Here is a 22,247-nt window from a genome sequence, read left to right on the forward strand (position 1 = left end):
AGGTATGTACACTTAATATATTGATCATTTCCAACCATGGTATAGTCTAAATGCATGTGGCTAGATTACTGCAGTGTTTGCTGTTTGTGCAAAGGCCAGTCGTCCTTGTCTTGTTAGCAGCTGATGCTGGTAATACTAAGGAAAAAAAAGACAGCATCTCAAAGATATAAAATACACTTTAACAGTTTTACTAGAGGGAAATGAGTATTGTTTACAACTCACAACTACTGCCAGTATGACAGAGTTCCCAAGGACAAAGTCATCACTTGTAGTGTGTCCCTCTTGGGTCGTGGGGGTAGTTTGAATCCAATAGTCTCCCTGCGGCATCAGGGAGACTCTTGCCATATATGAAGGACAACATTTAAGGGGCTCACAGCTCTCCCTCCTCTGCCTGGATAACCCTGCATCAGTTAATTGTGTATACACAAAAAAGTCATCATTGTAAATTTCTTTCTTACCGCTGTACAATAAAGTGAGAGCTACATGTCAGTTAAAGGCCCAGACTTTACCAATTTGTTACATCTAATGGCAAGACTACAAATTATAAACAAATGGTGGAGGACTGTGCTTCTGCTTCATATTATAACATGCACACCCAGGCTTGTACATAGGAAAGGCTGATTCTACAGAAACCAAACATTTTATTTTTTGGATTCACAAAACCATCCTGACTGTTACACATTGGATCTTTCATGGTGCAACTGCTAAAACAGTATGTTTTTGCTTTTTTTTTTGTCATGAACAAAGTTAATGATCTCTATACAATAAAATAATGTGTCATGAAAAAAAAGTCCAATCAATACGCTTATTTAACCTTTAGTATTACCCAGTGTAAGCTTTACCTCTGCAAAAGCATCCTTAGAATGAATGGTTTCTGAATGAATGTGTCCATTTAGTGTACTTTACTATTACTATTTTTTTTTACTATTACTTGATTTTATTCACTAGTTTTTATCCGTGTCAATCATCTGAAAATTGAAAAATTTAATCGCCACTTCTGGGTTATCAATACATTTGCACACATTTTCCAATCACTGGTTTACTGCCGGGATGACCCTGCATACATTCTCTATAGTGGTATAATTTTGAATATTCTCACATATAATATAATACAGTACGTCACATAAACAAAACTTACATTACATGTACCTGTATAGAGTGTTCTTGATGTTCACCATGACTCTTCCTCCGATAGAAGAAGGGTGAAGGCAGCAGGTATTGAGTAAAACCATTATAAATCATCTACAGCTGACAGCATAAATAAAGAATAAATGAAAACAAGCAAAGCATGTTGGACTGTAGTTTAATTGGGGGTTTGGAGGGTGGTGGGCTCCGCTCTTCCTCCTCTTCAAAGGGCCGGGGATACTCTAAAAATATCTTTCCAGCAGCTAATCAGAGAGAGGCAGGCAGAAGCAGGCAGAAGCAAGAGAGATGTTTGTTGTTAGGCTCTTTTGGCTTCAACAAGCAGCGCCATAATGCACAAGGGGAAATGGCCTGGACACATTTGAACACTTTGATCAATAGGGTTCCAGTCCCTCTGAAACACAACCTGGCTGTAGAACCAAAGAGTTTTATGTCTACTGATCTCATTGAGCAAAGGCAATAGCATATGAACTGTTGGTATGCAATACTAGAAAAGGCTCTGCAAATAATTGAGCAGGGTGACGTTTGACTGGCATTAATTGGCGAGCAGGATGGAACGCTGTGATAATACATTCACACATTCAACAGCCTGGTTATGCCTCATCATGATGAGCTGCTGAAACCTCACTTACTGCAGGATGAGCTTAAGGATCACTAGTGTATTGCCACTAACACTACAATCATCCATAATTATCACTCTACTAATCACTGTGCTGTCTCGCTGATGTGCCAGTCTAGATTGAAACATTTCTAATATTATCCAAATTTGACAAAGCTTTTCTGTTCCATGGCTTATATAAATCTTGCTCTGCGTTATGTGGTTTTTATTTTCAAAAAATAACGGCTCCACAGACTCCACTCCTTTTAAAAAAAAATAAAATAAAAAATTATACTTTTGTATTGTTTACTTATATATTAGCCATTCAGAGCTTTTCAGAGTAGGTTAGGTTATTTCCTCCTGCCCAGCGTCTCAATATAACTCCCTTGGCAGTAGTGAGCACTACCTTTAGCCACTGGGCTTTTTTTCCTACTTAGTAGTGCGTTTTTTAAATTTTTTAAATCTAGTTGTTGCCACTCACCTGCAGGAATGATGCCGGGCTGTCAACATGCAGTGCTTTCGGGCCTGTATTCATGAACATGTGAACTGAAAAGGAAAAAAAGAGAGAGAAAGAGGTCAAAAAGAAGAGGCGCATTTAGTGGTGATCTCCTCTTCTTGCCATTAGTATAATTTTCTTTTCCATGACTCGCCCATACCCTTCTTTCGAGTTGACTGAAGCTTCTAAATTGCCCCAAATTGTTTCTGTCCAAAGCATCCTTGGGCCAGAAACAAAGGTGAGGATGTGTGGTGCAAGACACAGAAAGAGCTCTTATTACTGCTTGCCGAGCTGAGCGCACTTCATGAATCCATTAGAGTGAATGGGCTCACTGACTCTTGGAGAAAACCTGAATGTAGTACTGACTTGTCCCTATGCTTTCAGCCTGTTTGGCCTTGGGCAGACAGCAACTGCAAGTGGATGAAAACAAGAGAAAAACCACTCCAGATCAGATCACGCCCCTGGGTTGACAGTGCCCAGACACTACAGAGACACACCGCAAAATATAGTCAACTGGTTCACGTTATTCCAGGCCCTACTGCCTGATTAATGGCTTGTACATTGTGATGTGTCACACACACAACAAAAAAACAGCAAAACATATTGATTTTTATTTCTTCTCCTTATAAATTGCAATTTTGATGAGGGTTTAAGCTTTTTTTTTTTTTTTAAATCACCATAATTACACTTGTCATGTATGTATGACTTATATTTATTAAATGTGCCTGTATCCCCACCCACCTTCAACTTGAGAAGAGATCTCTACAGGTACAATCACTGAAAATAGGATTCAGCTTTTGCTTTTTCTGTCTCTTCTGGGTCTAACAATTATCAGGTAAAACTTAATACATTAAATCTATTGTCATACTCTTTGTTTATCACCACAACAGCAGGCTCACATCATTTATATTGTAACATGAAGAGATTTTAATGATTTACTGTTTAACCGATTAATCATGTATAATTTTTTGTTCAGTTTCCTTTCATCTGTGTGACATTTTTCTGGACCTCGCATATAGTTATGACTTACACCAGCAGAGTGCATACATCAACCAAACGCACTAAAGTAATTAGGGGGAGAATAAGTCAAAATGCCAGGAAGAGAGAGCTGTACCTTCACCATAGCATAGTGCTGTGATTTGGGCAGAGGACAGTGCAGCTACAGGAAAACGACTTCATCTAACAGCAGCGAAACAGTGAATCGAAAATCTCCTCTGTGACAAACTCTGTTTGAACTTAAAGGAATACTTAGCTAATTTGCCGTTAGCTTTGTATTACTAGAATGGGTGTAGTATTCTTGAAAAAGTACTCAGTAGCTTCATTCTTTTCTTTGTTACGTGCCCACCAGTGACACTTGGTCCCACTGTTTACATTCTGGGAAATGCAGTTTCAAGTCTCAGACCAAGTGTCACTGTTGGGCACGTAAAGACATTTCTCGACTCAGGGGAAACTGAGGGGGGAAAGCACGTTTTAAAAAAAAAATACTACCCCCATTCTAGTAATACAAAGCTAAATGCAAATCAGTGAAGTATTCCTTTTCAACTAGTGGACAGTGAACGTATCATGTTTCCCCCAGGTTAGTGAGGTTATATCTGTGTATCACAGTGCCATCTGTGTCATCAGACAGGCTGTTTCCCTGCAGCCTAACTTAAGGAGACAGGATGAGTGGCTTTTTCAAGGAACTGGCTCATATATCTTATTTGCTGCAAATGTACAACGTTTAGAAATAAAAAAAAAATATAAATATATAAAGACAGCTATTGTTTCCTGACTCATTTAACAAACAGTTAAGGAAAATGCATTAAATCTGCAACCCTAGTAGGGTATAAGGCAGATAAGAGTTGTAAATGACTCTGTACCACCTGACTACTGCCACCAAAACCAGTCCCTTAAGGTTTGAAATGTGTGTCTGGAGTTACCACCAGGAATTGTTTTAATGAGGTGCAGTGAATGGAAATGGTGATCTTACAAAAGTTAAAAAAGATAAATGACTTAGAATCCTTGCTGGGAAATGAATGAAGTTTAATATGAAAGTGACCCATTACAATACTGAAATAAAGATGAATGGCAGGCAATGAATAAAAATGTTTCCATTTGATGCAAATAAGAAGAATCATTGATTGCAAATTCGATCCGTACTGCAGATTTGTTTTCCTCGCTTGCCATAATTTCCTAATGAAACCCCCTCTTCAAGCATCTGCTGATTCATAAGCCAACAATCCATTAGTAAGGCCAATTTCAGCTCTTTCTAAAAATACCAGACCAGAGCAGCAACTGTAATGAGCCCAAATCAGAGCCAGTGTTCTCAACTACGGGCAAATTACATGCATCTCTTTGGTCAGAGCAGATAGAGGCACACACTCTGTTGCGGGTAATTGTAATCATCTCAATTAATTGCCAACATATAAGAAGCACCTCATTGGTGGGATGAGTGATTATGCCGTAAGTAAGTCTGCCCTGTGGTGCGCCAGGCATCCAATCTTTCCCCATCTAATTATAGGGGGAGTTATCATATCCCTAATGACTTTGCATGTTGCCTACTCCTTAAGCTCAAGATAAAGGCGAGGACAAAATGATGTAAAGTGCATTATCATTGGCAATGGACTCCTGGAGCTTGAGTCTCTCTTTGTTGCTTTGTTCTTTTGTGAGACACGAGAACAGCACTAATGAGTGCCCAAACTCTTGATATGGAATACGCCAAGGTTGATTTCGGTCCAGGAGAGAAAAAGAAGCTCATCAAATGGGGAAAACAGTTGTTCTGGTAGAATAAGAAAAACGTAGCGATTCTGATATACTGAGGTTGTTAACCACAGCCTGAGGTGTAGGTTTTTGTTTCTCTTAGCAGAGAAACTATTATTTTACGATGTAAGAGGTGGCTGATAGAGTTTTATTAATGTATTGCCTCATCAATAGAGTGAATCCCACTAGTTCCATTACCTTACCATATAGCTATTAAGAGTGGTAACGTTTTTACTGAAAACAACACAATTTAATTGGACAAAGTTTCACATTATAGGGTTTTGACATGCACTTTAATGACTAAACAATTTAGTCGAGTTTGATAAACCTGTGTTTGGCCTCAAATGGTCAACAACACAACCGCCTGTGCTACTTCAGCGCATGCTTGTTTGTATTTGTTTTACATGGTTTGTATAAGTCAAAGTGAATATGCTTGCATATTCCACACAAGAACTAAAGGGTATTTGTATACATTGCATGTTATATCTTTTAAAACAGAACTACGCTAAATTAGGAAATGTTGGTAATGAAGTGGAAAAGTATAGCTTACAAATATTGCATATTTCCAGAATACGCACCTTCTTTCACTGGACTGTGTTATTATGACTGTAGATTTGTGCAGACGACTCTCTGTCTAAAAGCAAAATAACAATATTTATAGATTATTCTGCTTTGCAGACACTCAAGCCACACAGCATTGCAGTGCTGTCTCTTCAGCTTCTCTTCTTTTCCCGTTGGTCTGGTTTTGAAAGTCACAAGCTTTAAAGGCTTTCCTGGAACGTTTGTACTGCTTGTCTTTTGGCTCCCTGGTGTACGAAAAATACATCACAGTTACCAGTTTTGTGTGCTATAAAGAAAGCTGGTCAGATGTCTTAGTTCCTCATGCAAACTTCATGCCGCTGCCCTGCCATATATGAATATGTACAGGGAAGACACTTTCACTTTGATCTTGATGCAGATGTCTTCCTAGAGGCAGTCTAGAGCTCCCCAAAAAAGTTTGATTTTCTGCAAAGTGTGAATGACCCACGCAGAAAAAATGTTTGGGACCACACACCACACCAAAGAACAAACAAAAGCTTTGTGAATATGTAATGAAACATTATTTTAATAACAAGTCAATCCTCTTTGATTTAAACATCCTTGTATATGTAAGAATATATTATATTAATCTATTAATTGACTTGTATGTGTCATGAGTGATGGAGGAAACGTGCAATTGAAATACTGGCTTCACTAATAGAAATGGTGCAGGCAGTATACTCACACATTAATTTGCATTAGCAGGCCGCATACTCTGTTTATGTTTTGATGAACAGTACCCGATCTACAGTAAAAAGCATTGGTACCACTCTCAAAAACGTCTTGACCATAGGAGAAGAAAAACAGCTGAACGCGAAGAGGAAGTCGAGGACGGGACATGGATAACTTCATTACAGTCCGTTCTAGTCGCCTTGTCATCGTCACTTGTCATGTGACAATGCTCTGCTGCTGCTATACAGACACTTACATTTGCAATCTCCACCTGTTGCTGACACGTTAAAATTAATTAATGTTGGGAAAAATAAAAGAGATGGTGAGACAGTTACCTGTATATGCCTTTGTGCATGAACACAGGGTAACACTGGGTATAAGTGCACTGTCTTATGTATGTGTTTTCATAAAATCTGGTACCCACACCCCTGTAGTGTTTTCATTTGAAATTGCAGTGACCCTTTTACACAGTAAAGGTCGCTATTGTGGGTTACATGTTTTATAGGCTTGTCACGATTTGATTTTAAATTTATGATTCGATTCCATTCTCAGTCTTTTTTTTATCCCTTTTAGCACAGATGGATCTGCCACTTTCAGACTGGTCTACATCCTACGAAGCATGCGGAGATGTCCAATGCTTTGCTACACGTATGTAACATGCACTTACACACCATGGTTTTCATATGGACAGCGACGATTTGAGTTTGACCAATGTGTCGCACACATCGGCAACCATGGTTACTATTAGTTGGTAGCAGTTTTGGGTTAGCGGGAAGAGGTAATGTGTAGTCGTGCTACAATGGCTACAACCACAACACTGTGTTTTTTCCCCTCCGGCACGTCTGTAGGACGTCACACTGGGGACGTGGTTAAATCCTCGATCCCACCTTTGCTTTTCGAGGTCGAGATTGCGACGTTGTTTCGATCAATATTTGATTTACAATCAAGATCGTGACACCCCCGTATGTCACGATCTTGGTTTGGCATGTTTTGTAAACTGAGAAAGGAAAACGTAGTAGACAAAAACTACTGCAAAGATTGATCAATAATTAAGTGGTGCTCACCTGCAAGAAATATTTTTGGGTTTTTTTTTCCTCCAGAAAATAATTCATCATTCATTTGTGGGCGTAATACAGACTGACTTTTGTGAAACATGACAAATGAGTCACCCAATTCACTTCTTCAAAACACAGTATGCTGTGATACTGTTGTTGACACGTGCACAAACACAGATAATTACGCAAAGACAAACATTAACATCCTCATCAACATCTGTCGCTGTGTTTCATTATTATGGACTGTAGCTCATGGCTTTTCAACATAGATGAAGTACATGTCTTATGAGGAAAGTAGCAGTATATTTTCCTCATAAGAGAAAATAGCATGGCTTCACTCTCTTGAAATATAACCTTGCGAGTCAGGCTAACGGCAATAACTAATTTGAATTTGTGACTCGTCAGTGATAGGCTTTTTAGAGATGTGAATTAAAGATAAGATCAGCACTTCCACCCTAACAAAAGCTTTTTGCAGTTTAATGTATGTAAATAAAATTAACTTGGAGATATATACGAACAAATTGGTCATCTCAAATGTATTGGCAGAATTGTTTTCTTAATATAAGATGAGATATTCATGGTGTATACAGTTCTCTTCTCCTCACATAGCCTTTCTACTCTTACCTCAGTCTCCCCTAGATCCATTTTGATGCCTCCTGAATTGTTAATCAGTCAGTGGAATATTAAGAGCTGCTACACTGCTCTGCCAGGGGCAACATTGTGAACCAATAAATACAAAAAAACAGCTAAACCCTAATGATTAATTTAGGATGATATTGATTTGCTGTGCTGTAAATTACAATTAAAGGCCTTGCTTTAGCATTTTCATAGGACTGTTCCTCCCATTTAATAATTATTTGGCTGAACAGTGAAACACAATTTATCACCAACTGATAAACTGTCTTTTTTTCCCCAATACATTTATTTTGGTGCATGATATTTGTTTTGTCCTTTCTTTCCTCACTTTTCCAACTATAGCCATGAATGTATATTAAAAAATATAAGGGTATTCAGTTGCACTTGGATATGCTGCAGTGCTTTGAGCTCGGCTGAACTTTTAAAACAACAAAACGAGAATGTTTGGTTGTTTGCTGTACGTACACAGCTTGTTTTAGTCTATGTCTTGGGAGATGAAGAATGCAATTTGGCAGAAAAGTCTTACCTCTCATGAAGATGCAGTGACGAGACGCATAAGCTCTGTTCATTTCATCGCACCTTACGACTGCATGTTTGATTGAGCCGAGGAAAAGAAATGATGTCTCTAACATCACTCGTCAAATCCTGCTTGGTTGCAAATATCCACCCACAAGGGCGCCACGGTAGAGAGAGCCTATGGGACAGTAGGCAGTCTGCCGTGGCTGAGGAACACATTATATACTGTATGCCATAAGAGCTAAATTAGGCACATGTTCAACAGGTCAGGTGGACCGTTGTGCACTGGCCGATACCTTATCTTGTTCTGTCAGCAGGTCTCCACTGTCCCTAGGATTAATTGTATCTGTCCACTTGAGACGAGGATGCCATGCTAGTCTGTGCTCAGCAGCACCCACCACCACGTCCAAGTGGAAGATGAGAGAGAGAGAGAGAGAGAGAAACAGATGTTTTCTTTCTTCTTTTTTTTACCATACAACTACTGTGCCAAGTGCATATTATCCATTTTTTTCCACCTCTTTTTTTTTTTTCTTGGTATACCAAAATACTGCTCCATAGTATTTGGAGAGGTGCAAGTTACATGTATATCATGTATATTATAGCTTTTTGATCAGACTCTTTTTTTCCCCCTCGGGGCTCTGTTGACCTATTTGACATGAACAGTTCACTGCGCATCCTGATGATCTAACGGAAGACCCTGAAATTCAAGAATGGTCCTCTTACTATTTCTGCTATTTGATCAGGAACACTCAATGGCCCTAACACAGCAATACATTATATAGAATTTCTCTGTCTTTCCTTTGTTCACCAAACTTCAAAGTACAAGTTAACACTTGGTCGAACCCACAACCTGAAAACTTCAAATTCACTTGCTACTGATGCAGCAAGTCAGGGTGAGGGGCCAATATAGGACTGAGGTTAAGGTTAGGATAAGTCTTAGGCTTAGTCAATATCACATTCAGATTCAGAAGGATACATTGTGCATCTGTAAAGTGACACTTAAACACCAAAAACACAGTTCTTCATTAAAATACAATATTGGCAATATGTCTCAAAACATTAGAGAGTAGGTGTAGGGTTTAATAATTATGCATATGCTGTGTGGAGTTTGGCACCCTCTGTTTTCCCCAGATCAAATCCTTCTAACTGTAAGCATCTGCCACAGTTTGAAAGAACAAACACAAAGCCATGAAAACTAAGGATATTTTACCTCTATTTGGTGTTTACTCGTGTCAGTGGTCCTGTTTCAGCCTGTGACCCCTTCTATGACTGTGCCTCTCAATGATTTGTCCATTAAAATTTAAAGAGCACTTTCTGTCTGGCTGCTTACACAGTAGGTCACACGCTACATGGGAGGGAAAAGGTGTTTACAAAAATCAAAACAAGATCTAATGCTCCAAATGGATAATATTATTTTTGGAGGAAGACGTGCCAGTTTCCCACGCTGCTAAATAGCCGTACGCGACTTAATAATAGTCTGTCTTGTCTTCAGAGGTGCTTGCTGCATAATTGGACCACCTCTGTTAAGAAGCTGTTTTCAGCTTTGCAGCACTACAGTCCTCCAACCTTTGTCACAAAGTCACTACATCAGAGCCCTGGGGGTTGTCAATGTTTTTGGATAGCGCTCAGTGTGGCCTGTTAGCTGCATGCACTGGCCTTTTGTTTGCCAGCTCTTCCTCGTACTCAACTGAGGCAATTATTCGCTCTACTTAGCAAATTTGTTCTCCTTTCACCATCTGAGTCGACAGATGATTTAAAAGGCACCTACAGAACATCTGAAAGCCGAAGCATTCCTGCATGGGGTTTAATGTGTCCAATTAGGCAGCTAATGAGCTAATTTAGAGCTCAAGTGAACCTCCAAGATGAGCATAGCCAGCCAGGATGTTTTGGTTACAGGACGAGACTAAAAGTTTAGAATTATTCGGGTGAAACATGATGAACAGTTTGCTGTTTGTTGTCCAGGAACACTTTTTGTCATCATGTGTTAAGGCAACCAAACTTAGTGAAATCTTCTTTGAGTTATAATAACGATTAGGTTAATATTTGAGATACACCAATGTAGGTTTTAATCAAAAATTACCAACTACTTCTTTAGTTACCCTAAATCACAAGTTAATCACACGCTACGGGGGGGGGAATGGTTCCTGAAGGAAGGAGATTTTTTTGTTCACTCACAGAATGCAAACATCTGCCAAGGCTACTCACTTTCCTACAGCTTCAACACACTCAAGTGGTTATCTGTATCTGGATCAGCACCAAAGTCTATTTTTTGCCAAAAACATAACCTCCATGGCAGAGTTTAGCTTTGCTCATAAGATTTCTAGTTGTGTCACTTAGCCTTCACTTGCCAATGTAGTGGTGCAGATGGATCAAGGATTCTGATCAAATATTAATCTTTTTTTTTTTAACTTTTTTTGGAAGTCAGGAGTAATAACCCCAAAATAAGCAAGTGACTATGCGCATAGTTTTTCAAACGTGGGTGAACCTGCTAAAAAAAAAAAAAAAAGTGTGACTGGCTCATTTCTCATACCTAGGAGAGGAGTTTACTTCCACCAACACTCCCACCCACCACAACACCCAAACCCCCCACCCCTAATGAGTCATGTTGAACGTCACAAACATACAAGATAAACAATGCATTAGGAAACAACACAATGGAAGTGGGAGACACATGGACCCAGTGGCCACATTATGGTGGTTATACTTTAATATCTTATATCCAACTGAGCTACATCTCTGTACAACATGCCTCACAACAATTTATTATCTTAAATACCACTTATCATGACAAGATTAGGACATAATCTAACTTCATCCACCCTGAAAGATCAGAGCTGGAGCCAATCAAAGCCTTTGCCTATTGTAGAACCATTTGACTCAGAAGTAAATGCCAATTCTATAAATTCCCATAATGCAGACAAAAGATACTTCATCTAATACAAATAAGAGTGGCTTGTAAAAGAAAAAAAAGAAAATCACAGAATATACATGAGCATCTGCCTTGCAGTTAATTGGTGGGTGGGGTTGTATAATTGTCGAAATTGTTAGCACCTGTGCTCAGGGTTCCAGGTGCTATAAAAAGCTTCCTCCCCAAGCCCCAGCTAATGTTTCAGTGCTTTAATTAAACTACACTCCAACTGTTTTGTAAGCTCTGGCTGAATTTATATTGTATGCTCTCTAAAGTGAAAGGTCGTTCACATGTGAATGTATAAAACGATGAAGGATTCACTATACTTGCTTTTGATAAACCATTCAAGTAAATTGGGTTGTGTCAATTTGTGTATATTGTCTGCTAGTCAACCTTTTGTTTGCACTGCACAATATAATTTACGGACCAAACATTGAATTCCACCGTTTTCTGTCTGTCTGTGATATCACATTAACAGAATCTCTGATTCTCGTGAAGGATAAAAAACACCAGGACATTTCATTATGAATGCATTCCTCCCCACAGCAGAAGCTGGGCACGGGATTTGTTCTTAAATAGTTATTTTACTTATTGCAAATGTATCAACAAATACAATTTCTTTGAGACAAATAAATGCAAGGAACATCTGTCCGTCAATCGCACAACTGCCCAATGGGTCCAATGTTTGGCAAGGGAATAATGCATATAATTTAAAATGTAGTGCTATTTCAAAATATGGCTTTGTTTAAATACAATATTCCATTAAAAAGCTATATAATAAGAGGCCAATAAATAAATCTGTATTTCTTCCAAGCACCCTTTTATGAATCCAAATTGAATCCTTAATGTTAAAAGCATTACGTCTACCATTATGTAAATGAAGTTATATTGTGTGCCCAAAATAAATTGCTGCCACGTCCACATCATTTTTTGAACCTCGTCATAGAAACAGTTTTTTGTCGCATGTCTCGATGCGGATGAAGCAAACAATTCAACTTTGTGCAGTAGCAAATCAATCAAATCAATAAATCAGTCAAAAAAAAGGCAATTTAATCCCATTATTTTGCTGTATCATACTGACCTACAGGCCCTGAGATTGTTGAGACATGCAGTGTTCTATCCGTCCCTCTTCTATCACTTTTTCCTCCACACAGCGTATGCATGTGCGTTTTACAAACACATAGAACAATTTCATAATATTGTTGACTCATTGACTCCACTGCAGGTTTCTGCTGCCCCTGGATACAATATGCAGTATAATGTTCACAGCTCAGGCCCCAAATCTTGTGTTACATTGAGGGAATTTTCAATAAAGTAACGCTTTGTGATATATTTGACATCATTTGCCTCGGGGCAGGCAGTTGAACGTATATAAGGTTTTAAGGCTTAATGTCGGGTCAGTTCCGCTGCAGTCTTGCCAAAGAAAACAATAACGTTGCAGGTGGCCTCTGCCAGCACTGCAAGGCTTTTATCTTTGGCAACTCATAGGCCTCTATGACAAGGTTAAACTAAAGAACATTCCCTCCCCTACGTGCCTGCTCTGCAAAATGAGAGGTGACTGGCCTGTTCATGCTACCACAGACTTAATGTGTGAAGCCTGAGCAGCAGAGGGGCACTCTAAAAATTCATGACTTGCACACACACACAAACACACACACATGCATGCTGATTCCAGTCTAGTGTACGTGTACATATACGCAATCTGAAATGCAAGAAAGGTAGCACTGCAGTGAGAGTAAAAAGTTCTCGCCACCCACACTGATGTGCACCTGCACATGTATGCATTCTTTTTGCTTATTTTAAACATAGAAGGGCTAGAAAATGTCCTGTGACTAAGTGCTTTTGCCCAGTTTCCCAGCATAACTTCCAGTGTCTGGCAGTTATTTACAATTTACTGCATGTTAAAATAGTGTATTAACAATTTGAAATGAATAAAAACACAACGTTTTATTGAGAGAAAAAACATGATTAAGCCTAGATTCAAACAAACAGTCAGAAACCCCGCAGTCGAATGAGATTCTTCAAGTTCTGTTTGTTTTTTTTGTCAGTCTCTGTGCAGTGTACTTCAGGGAAACCCTTCAGTCCTCAGAAGTAGCTGCAGAGTGAGCGCTCCTCACTTTCCCGCTGCTCTCCGTGGTAAAATCATTCCGCTGTGTCAAATCGTCTTGTCCATTTGGCGAATATGTCTATGACTGGTATGGGCTGCTGTAGACCTGGACTCAAGGAGAGAGATGGCATTATGGCTGTCAAAAAAAAAAAGACTCCAAAACAATGTGCTTGTCAGGGATTCCAGCATTAGATGTGAACTTTGAATCAACACTTCGCAAACACATGAGAGATGGGACAATGACAGACATGACATGGGCAAAAGAAATAGTTAAATTGTGCGCAACAAAATATTAATTTGTACAAATTTTGTACACTGCCACTGCAAGTGTCGTGCCAAGGTAGTTATCCCCGACAGGATTTGTATCACCTGCTGCTGGAGCGCGCGTGTGTTCAGTGAGGCGGGGTTATGTTGCTACCTGTAAAGTAACCTGGCTCTTAATATTCTGTTAAAGTGCCTCTCGCTAATAATGATTCCTTGCAAAGCCAGGCTTTTGGAACTCATTCCCAACCTAAAATAAAACTCAATCACACTATCTCTGTCCATCACTTAAGCCCTCTGTGCTTGCTTTACTTGTGCAGCTCTCCCGGTAATTCATGACAATGTTATTAATATTATTAATTTTGTTTGCACATTATATATATATATATATATATATATATATATATATATATACACATATATATATATATATATATATTGTGCATTCAAAATATGGATTAGTATTTTGCTGTGTTATTCTGGTAATCTGGGTTTTATGGTTAAAACCAAAAGGAAATAGAACACATTTCTAATCAAACCTCAACTGAACTTATCATAAAAAGAAATCCAGGAACAACAGGTTAACCCTTAGTGCTCACGTGGCACAGATCTGTGCCGCAGGTGCACCCATGGTAAACTGCCATCAGAAATAATACACAACTCCTTATATGGACATCCTGGGGCTGTGTGTTTATAGGTCACATATTTAGGCTTTAAAAAATGGGTTTTCTTCGTCTTCCTATGTGTTGTTGAGTCAAAGTTATGATTCATTTCACATCACATTTTTAGTAGTGACATAAAGTAGCAGTAATTGTGCAGAAGTCACAAAATAGACCGTTTTTATTTTCTTTTTGTTCATAAAAACGAGCCATGTGAACTTCGAACTGTGACTGTGTGTACTTCCAAATTCACAAATTCAATCCAGTTTTAAACATGTTGTGTACTTTTTGCTCAGGTGTGTTTATATAGTTGGTGAAAATGAAAATCTTTTTTTCATCAGATTACCTATAGGTTGTGCTGAAAAAAAGGATACAGTATAAGACACTCTATATTGCACATCTTATAGCCATGTATATACTGTACATTTTAACATAGTAGTGTAAAAAAAAGCAGCCAAAATGCTCTGTGTTCTAAGGGTTAACAAACAAACACAACACTTTACCTTTTGAGGAAACAAATTGAGTGTGAACTTACACAAGGAGGACTCTAATAAAACAGGTTTATTTGTTCCCATTAGCCACTATATTATGACAGTGGCTGCTAGATATGCATATGGTAGATCTAATAAACAAACAAACCTGCATCTTGTTATAGTCCCACATCTCATGACGCGGGTATAACAAAATGGAAAAGAAACGACATGCAAGGGCAGAAATTACAAAGTGAAACTGAAATCTTCCATAATACTTCAGACGCCAATTTGAAGATAACTTACTGTGCTCTAAAGTTACAGACAGAAGTCGTAACAACAACTCCAACCAAACCAATACAGAGACGGTAAAGTGCACGTAGCGATGGGAATAGTGAAGTCCCTCTATCATCTGTTGTTGCTATGATTAGAATTAATGTGTCAGTTCTAATGCATATTTATGAATTTTAAATATCTGGCGTTACATCCATGGCCAAGTGGAGTCGTTGTGGGAATTGTATTTTTTTTTTTTACTCGATGTAGTGAAACCATTTGAGATAAACTCTCTTTGCCAAGGACAAATCCCAGAGGCTGTATACTTCTTTCAGTAAGTTATCATTCAACTGTGTCCTTTCATTCACAACTAAAGGTTTTTGTTATTTTTTCAGAATCACACAGCAAACATAGTGTCCAATGCTTGAGACCCTGTCAGCGCAAGTTGAGTAAAATGCCCGCAGCTCAACGGCTCAATAAGAATTAGTGGACTTAGGAGAATATAGCAGATATAGTACGTGTCGCATCATGCTGCTTACTTGCATCAACAGAGATGCAGATTTTACTGCAGTGAACCTCTTTCGGTTCTCTCTCTCTTAAACTCTTAAATCCTGCCTCAGAGAATAATCAACTGTGTGTTTGAGTCTTATAATACACCTTGAAACTAAGATTCACGATTTGCATCCTCTACAACACTCGCAACAGCTGCTTTTTTCGAAAGGCAAGCCTGTTTTAGCTGTGACTTCCTGCACTTGTGATTGTGTTTTCAGTGTGGGGGGAAACAAACAAAAAAAGGTGTGGCTGTCAGTTCTGTGTGCTCGCCTGGTGCTGTGAAGCTTGGAGCATCCAAAAATGTAATAATGTCAGGTAGCAAACAGAAAACGGCATCATTTAAAACAGAAATTATTATGTTCTAATTGGAGCCACAAATCATACAGTATAATAAGATTTGCACCAAAGGGAAGTTACATCAAAGTACCCAAAATAATAACACTAGTATCTTACTTTGTTATTATATTTAAAAAAAAAATGCCAAATGACAAAATACTAATGGTATACACCAACCAACTCAAAGACAGTCCAGGTGGAATCGTTGCCCGACCCATCTGAAAGTCCATATCACATGACATGGTGTATTTATGTGTGTGCTACTGTAAACATACATCTAAAATGTTGGACACAAGGTACAACAATGGCAAAAGGTTAGATTTGTTTGCATGGATAAATGACTCGTTGGTCACTGAAAATAGTAGTTTATCAATGCTTTGTATCAGTCTTAAAGTATAGTATAAAATACATGACATTTAATTTTCTGATATAAAATCTATTAAGTTTTAGAAGTAAAAGTGTTAAAGAAGTGAGGAGTTAGGATTGAGCGATGCCTTTCAACTGGAAGGTTGTGGGTTAAATTCCTGGCTCTTCTAGTCTATATGTGTCCTTGAGCAAGACAGCATTTGGTAGTAGCGAGTTACAAAGTTAGTTAGGGGAAATGTAGTGGAGTGAAAGTAAACAATGTATTTAGGAAATGCAGTGGAGCTTAAAGTACAAATACGTGAATTGTGTACTAAAGTACAGTAACACAATATTTGTACTTTGTTACATTGCAACACTGCTCTCAGTAGCATTTACTCTTTGAACAAACATGCACATTTTTTTGTTGTAAACTGTTGTTTATACTTGAACTCTGCGTATGCATTTGGCAGCTTGCGCTCCTGTGCCGTCACAAAAATGTTGACACCTTTCAACCCTTTTCCAAGACGAGCTCTGACAAACTGTGGAGAAGAATGGGGACAAATTGCTTGCAGCCATCACACCTCTGCCTGGCTTCATCCCAGCAAGGGGGTGGGGCCGGGCGTTGGGAGCCCCCAGGCATGTATCAGGCCAGGATGATAGTGGCTGTCTGTGAGGCCATTTGAGAGTAGATGACCTTCACATGGGTTCAGAGACTGTCGAGACCACAACAGCAGTTAGCAGATGAGTAGGTAAATCAATAGGCAATATACACTATAAGGGCTGAGCTCAAACACCAGTGTCAGCTTGGCAAACTATGTGATGCTGCCACAATGTGCAGATACTGTTAAATTAAGTCAGGTGCGATTTATGTGTGGAATGATTTTAAAGGTGCCACAGGGAGAAATATCCAACGTTACTTGTTGTAATCCCTGCACTGTAACCAAGTGAGATGCCATTTATTGTTGTTGGCGAGGTACTGCCTGTGCAGTCTTGTATCTGCCTTTTTACTCAATGTAGTGATATGTAGTACCTTAAAGGGATACTTGAGTAAAAGTCGAAGTATCTTACCAGAAAATAATTTTTTGGTAGAAGTTGAAGTCACTTTTTATAACATCACTTAAGTAAAAGTCTACTTAAGAAGTCAGAAGTCATACTTAAGTATCAGAAGTCATACTTAAGTATTACAAAAAATAGGCCGGAGTTTGGATTTAGCCATGGTGGCTCAGTGATAGGTTTGAGTTGTCTTTCAACTGGAGGGATGTGGGGTTTGATTCCTGACTCTGCTACTCTATATGTGTCCTTGAGCAAGACTCTTAACCCCCTGTTCAAATGTGTGAATTGGTATGAAAGGTGTGTGAATGGCAAAACTGTCATGTAAAACAGCTCATCAAGACTAGAAAAGTGCCATATACTGTAACTACAGACCAACTCTTCTTCTTCTGATTTTATTTGGTGGTCACGAGGAACAAAGATCGTTAGAGAAAATGTAGTGGTGTAAAAGTACACCATTTATTTAGGAAATGTAGTGGAGTAAAATAAATATAAATAACAAAGGAATGTATGTGAATTTTGTACAAATACAGTAACAAAGTATTTGTATGTGTACAACAGTGTTTGTTATAGACCAGGGTAGGGGTGCTTTTGCGTTGTAACTTTTTTTTCAGATTAAATATGAATGAAATATGAAATGAGACATTCTGATCCTTTTAAACCACCCACACTGACTCCTTCTGACAAAAAGGAGCACAGGCTCTAATCTGAGCTCTCTCTGGATATGAAAACTTGTCACCCTAATTCCAAGGCTGAGCCGAGACATCCTATGCAGGAAACAAATTTTGGCTGTTTGTATCCATGATGTCACTTTTTTGGTCATTGCCCACACCTTAGGATTGTAGGTTAGGGTTGGAACATAGTTTGAATAGTAAACCGAAAGTTCTGACTTTGCAGCTCAGCTCCCTCCTCTCTACAATAGACTAGTACAACATGTACAACTGCATCACTTCAGACACCCCTCCAATCCATCTCTTCATCCTCCCCCAATTTATGAATAAGACCCCCAAATACTACTTGGGGCAGCAGCTCTCACAAACATGAAAGGCGCATTCTACCTTTTTCCGGCATGGACTCATCGCCTTAGTCTTGGAGGTGTTTACCCTCATCCCAACCACTATATGTGTGGCTGTAATCCACCTCATTGTGCACTGGAGGTCACATTACAATGGGGTCAACAGAACTGCATCGTCTACAAAAAACAGAACAGTTTATACAGGGGCTGGTAAATACGTACTTTGGGGTTATGACCTTTTCATTACATGGGAACCGAAATCTATTCTCGTTACACTCACCACCTATATCATGAAAAAGATATTCATTTTGTGGAACTTGCATTTGGATTTTAGGACTGCAGTAGCATTTGACTTTGCAGAACAAGTTTCAAAACACACATTTCCCCCTTTTCTATGCTGGAGTGGACATGATTTTCTGCACCAGTAAATGGTCTCTCATATACAAGTCTACACACAAATATGTCTACACTTAGGACACTGCAGGTCAGCTTTGTGGTACCTTGTGATTCTTCTGTATGAATTGCAAAGGTTAGACAGCTACTGTAATGGGGTCAAAAGACTAAAAGGAGGACATATCTATACAGAGGACCAAGGGCACCATTGATGCTTGACACTGGTAAGTGTTATCATCCCACACACAAACACACACACACACACACCTCTCTAGCTCCTGTTGCGACTAGATTTCAGGTCCGTTCCTCTTTGCATTTGCCATTTGTGCGTTTTACAACCCAGTTAGCAGAGACCTTAGAGCGCCACACTATAGAATAAAATGTGGAACTCTTGGTTCAATCTCAGTGGAGTACAGCTGAGTAACTATTTCAATGTTACATTAATAAAAAAAAAAAAAAAAAAAAAAAGCCAGGTGTCAAATCTGCTGACCAGATTTGGCAGGATTCCTGTAAAGGCAGTTAGTGTTCAGGCACGCTTAACATTTTGATGTGGAATATCAGGGTAGTTCAAAATTGTGCAAAAGGCACAGGTATTAATAGCGAATGTAATAGTGTGATGCATGAGAGAAGTTGAGACTCGAGCCGTCAGGTGGGAGCACCCCTCAAAATTCACTTAAGCAGAAAGGCTGAGTGACTTAGAATATCACAACTCAGCATAATGTGTGTGTGTGTGTGTGTGTGGGGTAGGGATGTGGCTGGTATTGATCGGTGTAAGTTATTCCTGCATGTCATTTGCTGTGTGTTAAACACATCAGTCCCAAAATAAAATGGATAGATAGTTGTCACTGAGTTATACGAGTGTGCATGTGCATACCACAAGGTGTGCATGAATATATTTGCATGTTGGACTGGTGATGGTTTAAGGGGGGCCAACACATCCATTTAACAAAATGAATTGCTCTTGGAACAAATTAAATTTCAGCTGGAATTAAATGATGGGAAGTGGTCTCTGTGTGTGCTAGTGGAGCTCTGTGAGAGGGCAATATTGCTAAAAGGCTTTTAGAGGATTAATTTAACGTTGTTTTTTTTTTTTCTTCTTTTACTTTTCCTCTCTCTCCCAGCCAGTATATTTAGTCATTTCTTTGTTCTCCATCAAGGTGTTCATAAACCACAGCATTCCTTTTGCGTTGACATTTAGTACCCAGGAAATGGCTGTGAGCCAACCAGCGGGGTCCTATGTCCAAGAAGGTGGGCACAGTGTTGTGACAGTTTTTCGACACATCTGTGGGAGGCATCATGGAAGAAAGAGAACACACATGTTGCTGTGTTATTTTGCCCGGATAAAAGTAGGTGACATGCTGTGGGGGGCTCTAAAGATTCTTACGATACCCAGGAGATGTGTTGCCTTCAGCAGCTGACATTTTGTCCATGAAAAGCCATGTTCTCCATGAAGAAAGCTAACGTTTTTCAGCGGGTAACCCTCTTGGATTCATTTGATTTGATGGCTGTTGAATTGTCAAAACATTTTCAATGAGTGAGTGCTTCTGCCCCTTTTTCCAAGATAACTTTCACTTTCAATATCTGGCAGTAATTTAACCGTTTAGGAATTACGGTACTGAGAAGCTGACGTCACAAACGTGTGGCAAGCTGGTGAATCTTGTCTGTGATTGGACGGTCTTTCTGTGGAAGTCCTGAGGGCTACCATAATGACAAGTATTTAGGCACAAAACTCTATTTCTTTGCTTTCCGATATCCATCCATCCATCTTCAACCACTTTATCCGCTGTGCCAATCTCAGCAGACACAGGGCGAAAGGCGGGGTCAGATCGCCAATCCACAGTTTTTGAATTTTCTAGATAGCACAAACGGTCTAGGAGTTACGGTAATGAGAAGTGTGCATGCCAGATCCTTGTCGGCAAGGATTGGTAACATGGTAACAGTAGGGTTAAGCCAAGATAGATAGATATTTTAATCTGATTTAAGATCACACGTTTGATGAAGCCAATACAATAATGTTTAGGTACATGAGCATTACGTAAAGAGTCTCATGTGATATTTGCCTGATAACTGTATGAGCAGATAACAAGCTTATTGTAGTGGCTCCCAAACCTTTTTTCTTTCTTTCCTTTTTTTTTTTTTACTGGGCTGCCCTCAGGTAAATATTCTGTTTGAAAACTCGGTGCAGAATAAAAATAAATCAACCAATCCTGTCATCACCTGTCTCAGGCAGGCATATGGAAGCTTTAGTTGTATGCCGGTCTCAGCAGGACATCCAGTTCTCGCAGGCAGGAAGACCTCGACATAACACCGGTCTTCTCCGCTTGTCTCTATACACTCAGTCATTTTTGTTTGTTCGTGAGATCGTGTTCACTGGTCACTCACAGTAATCGACCGATCCTGCCTGCAACACATCAGTCAGTCAATCAAGCAAACATTCCACTCCTCCATTGCACTAATCAATTAATCAGACAATCAATCAGATATGGTTATCCAGAAGCTGATGATGCTCACACAAAAACATGAGTACCACTCTCCTCTCATTTTAAATTAGCATGGAAGAGAGTGACAGTGAAAAGATTAATGAATCTTAGTCTGCTGGCTCTTGTTTTGATGACCCATGCTCAGTTAAATTATTGCAGTAATGATGCCCTGACAGTGATGAATAACTCATCTTAATATTTCATTAACTGTGTCAACAATTATAATTGAAAATTTGTTACCCAGTTTTAACAAAATTTGTAAACGTCAAACTTTTTTTATTTTAAGGAATGCTAATGTCCTGTATTGGATAACATGGGCACAACATGAACAAAGAAAATCATAATTACCAGCTCCCAAGAAACCACCAACAACACATTAAAGAAACAATGTTAAAGGTTTATTTAAAAAGAAAAACAAAAAAAAAAAACGGAAACACAAGTTGTGTCTCAATTCTTAGTCTGGATCCTCACTTTTTCTTCTCTTAATAAATTCATACATATATATGTACACACATCTGATTTAAAACAAATATATCTCAATCATATCTTGTTTTTGTATTGCTAGTTTTTATTATTATTTTTATTATTATTATTGAAATATTTGATGTAATACTAGAGGAAATAGACATGCATCAACACAGGGACGTACTTCGTAATATCTAATTATATCTTCTTATTTATTGTTATTGTTTTAGAGTTTATTTTATTTAATTATTTTTCCATTTATATCCATTTGTGTTTGCCGTCCTATTCTCCAGGCTCCACCAAGACTATAGTCGTGTTGTTGTATTGAAGGTTTACAAAAAAAAAACTTCTCCTTCTACTTGAGGTTTTTATGGTGGATGGCAAACCATCTTTATTGCTCTGTGCACCATAAAACATACACCAGATATATTCTTCATGGACGGGTCAGACGTCGGCCGCATTTGTCGGCCGCATTCGAAGGAGCCGGCGATTCATTTGA

At 38.8% G+C, this 22,247-nt stretch overlaps 1 long non-coding RNA gene across 1 annotated transcript in view; it reads left to right on the top strand.

Moving 5' to 3' along the window:
- LOC131466043 (uncharacterized) overlaps window positions 1-22,247 on the top strand; it is an 87,453-nt gene that overhangs the window by 19,557 nt on the left and 45,649 nt on the right. The window contains exon 2 of the long non-coding RNA XR_009241376.1: window positions 6,801-6,875. This is a non-coding gene — a long non-coding RNA (uncharacterized LOC131466043). The remainder of the gene's footprint in view (window positions 1-6,800; window positions 6,876-22,247) is intronic.

This window comes from Solea solea, chromosome 9 (assembly GCF_958295425.1).
Source record: "Solea solea chromosome 9, fSolSol10.1, whole genome shotgun sequence".
NCBI classification, from domain to species: Eukaryota; Metazoa; Chordata; class Actinopteri; order Pleuronectiformes; family Soleidae; genus Solea; species Solea solea.